The sequence below is a fragment of the Xenopus laevis genome, chromosome 9_10L (genome assembly GCF_017654675.1).
Source record: "Xenopus laevis strain J_2021 chromosome 9_10L, Xenopus_laevis_v10.1, whole genome shotgun sequence".
NCBI classification, from domain to species: Eukaryota; Metazoa; Chordata; class Amphibia; order Anura; family Pipidae; genus Xenopus; species Xenopus laevis.
In genome coordinates, this window is record NC_054387.1 from 45,407,262 (window position 1) to 45,414,197 (window position 6,936).

Here is a 6,936-nt window from a genome sequence, read left to right on the forward strand (position 1 = left end):
GGCTGCTGTAAAACGCCATCGACAGTTACTATTTATTGGGCCTGTGTGGGGCTGTGTGGGTCTTTGTGTACTTAAAATGCCAGGGCCTTTTATGAATTTCAATCTAGACCTGCAATACATTATTTTCGTGGGACTCATATATGGAATTGTTGCCTTAGGCCCACCAGTCCTCCCTCTGTTTAACTTACCATATTTTGTATTAGATGAGGTATAGATATGGAGATATGGAGCTGGGCTGGCAATATCTTTATCCAGAGTATTTACTTGTTGGATGTCACCATTTATAGAAGTATGTGCTTGCAGCCTCCATAAATGTAACAATGATTTCACTTTCAGCCTGTGTTGTTAGAGAGACCTTTACTCCCATTTGTTAATATATAAGCAAACCTTGAGCTAGATATATGACTGGTCACAGGAGCGTAACTACAGAGGAAGAAGACCCTGGGGCTGCAGGGGGGCCCAGGGGGTATAGGGAGCTCCATGAGGCCCTAATTATTAGTAAAACAAGACAACCTCTGGATAAGTTGGGGGCACTACAATTAATTTGCTGTGGGGCCCAGTAACATCTAGTTACGCCACGGACTGGTCACTTGAAAATTATATAACCTTAGAAGTAACATATTCAGATATGGTCAAATATAAGACAATCCACAATTTGTCTCTATTTTGTAATTATTTATTTTATTAATAATCTTTTCAGTCAGGCACACTCCTTTTCACCTTCTTATCTTTCATTCAAACTAGGAATGGTGGTTGCAAGGGTAAAATCAAAAGGCAGATATTATCTGTCCCCATGATCTTGACTCATTTGGCAGTCCAATAACCTTCCTGTTCAATATCTAATAGGGATGGCTGGGGAATACAGGCAGGAAACTTTTGGACTGGGGATTCATTCCTTTCTTCCGAGGTCTGCATGGTCCAAAGCCCAATCATGTTATTCAGTTGATAAAAAAAGGTCAGATCAGCCCAGATGGATAGACAAATCTAGCAAAGATCTGCTTGCTTATTTGTCTTCCAGTGTATGATCATCATTAGTGGTATTAGCGGAACAAAAGACCATCTGCAAATAGATGAATATAAACAAGTGAGCAGGTTTTGTGGATCTAGTTTAAACAGTAGTCTAACTGCAATGTAGTGTAAATGAGTTGGACATCTAACTCCATATGGGCCAATATTGTCAGTAATAATCCATAATGTTTGTATTGACTCCACCCGAATCGAAATGCTCATTTGCATGTTCAAATTTGAGCAATTGTGAATTAACAAGTTAAAGAAGAAGGAAAGGTTAAAACTAAGTAAGTCTTCTCAGAAAGGTCCACCTAAATATAACCGTAAACCCTCAAAGTAGTGCTGCTCTGAGTCCTCTGTCAAAAGAAACCACTGCATTTCTTTCCTTTAAGCAAGTGTTAGCAAATATAATACAGTAAAGTCTTAAGCTTTCAGGCATTTTGCAATTTTATTATTATTATGCTTTATATACATAGCACACAGCGCTGAATTTCAATATGGGCACCCAGATGCTACCCCAGTCTCCCGCCCCCCCCATGTGCATTTCCAGTGGCAGAACTACCGGGGGAGCAGGGGGTGCGAGCGGGCCAGGGCCCGCACCCCCTCAGGGCCCCCCGGCAGTCCGCGCGCCGCTATGCGGCGCATATTCCCGGCCAGTTTCCGGGTGTACGGAGGGGGGCGGGGGCCCGGCTGCGCGACCTGCGCCAGGGCCCGCCCCCCTCTAGTTACGCTTCTGTGCATTTCCCCCCTGTAACTTTTATTCTTGCCAAACAGCCAGGGGCATTTCTGCCATGAGGCAAGGTGAGCACCTTGCCTCAGGTGGCAGCTCCCCAGAAGTTACCAGGGGTGGCATAAAGCTGCTCCAGGTAACTTTAAGAGCCAAAATTCGGCTTTTCTATTGCAGAGAGTGCAATTTAGCTCTCTGCACTAGTGATGCGCCCGTCCCCCCAATTATTAGGGGGTGGGGGGAACACGTTGTTTGCAGGGCTGTTTCAGGCTGTTATGCCGAATGAGGCTGTGTCCAAAGGGGACGGCATTTTGGATGCAGCCTCAGGTGGCATAACAGCCTTAAATGGCCCTGCAAACAACGTGTTCCCCCCACCCCCTAATAATTGTAGAATACATTCCACCAGTCAGAATGGAGTTAGCTTTTTATTCTCTGCTGGGAAAATAGATTTATAAAATAGATTTATATGTTGAACATATATTTTAACGCCTTGATCGACAAATCAAAGTCATAGTTGAGCCTGTAATTCTGTCATCTTTATAGTGTTTAGTGTATAGTGTTTGGTTTTTGTCAAGAGTTTTATTAACAGAACTGGGGGAAGTGTTGTTGCGGCTCACCTACTGAAATCAAATTCACCAATGATTGAACAATGCTGTGTGTCTCTAGATCTGAGAGACAGATAAACTACAGGTATGGGATCCATTATCCGGAAACCCGTTATTCAGAAAGCTCAGAATTAAGGAAAGGCCGTCTCGCATAGACTCCATTTTATTCAAATAATCCAAATTTTTAAAAATGATTTCCTTTGTAATAATAAAACAGTAGCTTGTACTTGATCCCAACTAAGATATAATTAATCCTTATTGGAAGCAAAACCAGCCTATTGGGTTTATTTAATGTTTACATTATTTTCTAGTAGATTTTACGTATGAAGATCCAAATTACAGAAAGATCTGTTATCCAGAAGACCCCAGGTCCTGAGCATTCTGGATAATAGGTCTCATACCTGTATTAATCTGGGACAAAATACTTACTAACTTAACTAAGGGAACTTGCCTACAACTAAGGGAGGAACTCCACTGACGATTTTGGAGCGATCGAACGCACTGCACAAAAACGCATGCGTCAAATCGGATGCAACAGAAATAAGGTAAGTGAATGCATTGTCGATGGTGTTGCAGTGTTGATCCAACGTGACGCGACTTTTGGATGCAGTCGCTGCACGCTGCTCAAATGTTTGCTTTTATTATTCTACCTGTAGCTGGTTGAACTGGTTGGCCATTGTTTCCCAGTGTTGATAGATAAGCCCAACAATGTGTTTCTAATTTGGGTTAACATTTTTTCCATAAGTGTTTAGTAACATATATTGTATACATTATTTGACACATGAAGGTGTGTTTTTTCTCCAAATGTATGTGTTTTTTTAAGGGTCAGGGCACACAGGCAGATTCAGGGAGATCAGTCGCCCGGCGACAAATCTCCTCTTCTTCAGGGCGACTAATCTCCCCAAACTGCCTCCCCTACCTTCCCGCCGGCTAAAATGCAAATAGCTAGCGGGATGGCACTTGGCGCGATTTGTTTTCTGAAGTCGCCCCAAAGTTGCATCGAGGAAACTTTGGACGATTTTGGAAAATGAAGCTCTCCAAGTGCCATCGCGCCGGTGATTTCAATTCTAGCCATCGGGAGGCAGTTCAGGGAGATTAGTCATCCACAAGAAGAGCCAATTTATCGCCCATCGACTAAATCCCCCCGAATCTGAGCATGTGTCTCTGTCCTTAAGGAAAACGCCACCCTTTAATTAGAAAAAATGATTCTAAGCAACATTACAGGACACATTAATTTCACATTTTAAAGTGTTTTTTACCATAAACAAGACTGTCATTTCTATATGTGATAATTTTTCTAATACTGAAGTTTTAAAAAAGTAATCTGGACACTACCTGTTCTGGAAAGTTGCTTAAAAAAACAGTTTGTGCCTGAAAGTGCCTTTACTCATTTAGTTACACATCCCTCTTCACAAATATGATGCTATTAGAACTTTTCCAAAAACTGCTCTACTTTACTGGCTGTGTTTATTGATGTGTCAGAGTGCTTAAATTAAATCTCATTCGCCTCTTGGTTTTTCTTATAATTTCTAATAAAGGCAATGTTCTCACCAGGGACCTCTCATTTGAAATTGCTTGATATTGCTTTTTTAAGATGCAAATTGCACCCTGGCTTCCTGTTTATTTAACATGTTTTGGTCTGGTTGTACTTTGAAGTTGTACTACTGGGATCCTGGGTGTGATGCTTCAGTGCACAACCGAAGGCTTTGCCATCTGTATCTGATGAAAAGTAGAATTTCACTGTTTTGTATTATGCAAATGTTTATGTATTTATTTATTTATTTGGTAAAAATACTTACTTTTAACTTTCCTGCCCCATTTTCAAGCGGTGACATGGCTTCACACAACTCCTGCCCTGGGTTAAGTTCTTCAATGGCAAAAGTAACTCACACTCAAGCGGGGTACATGCAACTACAGTTAACTGTTACAGTTAAGTATAATGAGGGTGAAATGTCACTAGGACTAAAGTTTAAGGACTTTAGAGGTGGACCTGGGTTTTTCCGGATAACGGATCTTTCTGTAATTTGGATCTTCATACCATACGTCCACTAGAAAATCATTTAAACATTAAAAACACCCAATAGGCTGGTCTTGCTTCCAATAAGGATTATATAAAATTATATTTTCGTTTGGATCAAGTACAAGGTACGGTTTTATTATTACAGAGAAAAAGAAAATCATTTTGAAAAACATGGATTATTTGGATAATGTCTATGGGAGACGGTCATTCAATAATCGGAGCTTTCTGGATAACGTATTCCATACCTGTAAAGTAAGAGGAGCTGAGCGAGGGGGATTGACAAAAGTGGCAATAAATTGATTTAAAAAGTGTGTAGGGAGATACATACATAGATCATTTGGGTAAGAAAGCTTGGCAAAAGCTCACACCCATAGCCAGAAGCAGGACATTACACTCCTGCTCTGTATTCTTTATTGCAACATCTATTTACAACCTTATCATATATATATATATATATATGGGTGGGTGACGCTCTGGTCAAAGCGTGTTGACAGACCCCTCCGCGCTCATTTGCGCACGCGCGTCCTCGTTTGCGCACAGTTGCGCACGGGGTTGGGGCGCGAAGTGGCCGGCTGGCACTGCTCTGTACCAAGCAATCCTAGAAATGCTCTGATATAACTGTTTCTTCATTACACAGGTAATGCCCTGTAGCAACAACTCCTAATAATGTTCTTCTGTGATTGCTGTCTTATTCCCTTGAATCCCTAATCATTGGCCTGTACCAACTAACTACTCCTAGTAATGCTCTCCTGTGACTGCTTCCTCATTCCCTACTCCCTGACCTGTACCAGCTACTCCTAATATTGCTCTGCTGTGATTGCTTCCTCATTCTACCCCACTGCCCAATACAAACTACTCCTAATAATGCTCTCCTGTGACTGCTTCCTTATTCTATGCAACTGTCCAATAGTAACTACTACTAGTAATGCTCTCCTGTGACTGCTTCCTTATTCTATGCAACTGTCCAATAGTAACTACTACTAGTAATGCTCTCCTGTGACTGCTTCCTCATTCTACCCCACTGCCCAATACAAACTACTCCTAATAATGCTCTCCTGTGACTGCTTCCTTATTCTATGCCACTGCCCTGTATTAACTATTCGAGGGGTTGTGCCCTGCAGAATGGGGCCCTTGCATTTTTGATTGATGGCTCTGAGTACAGTAGACAAAACTATCTGTGCTGGTAGTTAAGCCACTGGTCAGTGCATTTTTCAACAGACGAGTGCTGGGCTGGGGTCTGGGCTGGGGTGATTATAGTCACTTGTGAGGGGGGTGCCAAAATCTCCACCCTCTCTGATTTGGATTTTTCTTGTCCTTTACAGTGGACTTTATGTCAGCTTCTGTTTCCATCGATAGTGGATCTTAAATCACAAGCTATTTCTGAGGCGAAGAAGAGACTGGCCTTTAGGACCAGTGAAGAAGAATCAGCAGCTATTGACCATATATGCAACAAGACTACAGTTTCCATGGCAGCATAACACATGAGGGGTGAGTGTAAACTTCACTAAAAGTTGACCCCACAACAGTAAAATCCCCCTCTCTAAAGCTTGTGGGCAAAAGCTTGCATGCAACATACTGTGCCCCCCCCCCCAGACAATTTGGCTACCTGGCTAAAGATGCGGAAACTCCTACCTCTATGGGGCAGATGCTAAGTGACTAACGCTAGCGATAATTCGCCAGCGTGGCGTCATTTCATAACTACGCTGATTCCCTAATGGGCGCAGGATATAGACGCTAGCGTTGCTTCGCAGTGTAACGCCAGGCGAATTTTCATTCTGGCGAATGGACATAACTCCGCAAATTCAGTAAGATGTGGATTTTACCGAATGTTACCTCTTGCGCCACACTTGCCTTCGACACCTCAGACCGGGCGAAGTGCAATAAAGTGGACTTCAAAATTTAAAGTTGAAAATTTTTCTAAATCCGAAAAAAACGCTGGTGTCTTTTCCTTTTTTCAGGGTGATAGGCTGTAAAAGAGCGTACATTTTTTTTTTTGGTAACCGGCTTCCCCCCTACATTTCCTAACAAATGGCACATAAACTATACACTGGGCACATGTGTAGGGCAATTTAACAACTTTATTTTATTAAGGTTCCCTGGGCTTGTGTAATGTAATGTATTTGCTAGGGATGCACCAAATCCAGGATTCGGCCTTTCACTAGGATTCCGCCGAATCCTTCTGCCCGGCCAAACTGAATCTGAATTCTAATTTGCATTTGCAAATTAGGGTCGGGAAGGGAAATCTCGTGATTTATTGTCACAACACAAAGAAGTCAAAAATGTTTTCCCCTTCCCACCCCTAATTTGCAGATGGAAATTAGGATTTAGTTCGGTATTCGGCCAAATCTTTTGCGAAGGATTCGGGGGTTCGGCAGAATCCAAAATAGTGGATTCGGTGCATCCCTAGTATTTGCTGCAACAAATATGTCCATTCAACTTTAACTTCACGCCGTATACAAATTAGCCAGCGCTAGCGCAACTTTGCGAATTAACAATAACGCAACTTCGCCAGCGTTCGGCGCCCTGGACGCCCTGTGGGTGAAGCGGACACTAGCGAATTAGCGCCGCTTAGGGAA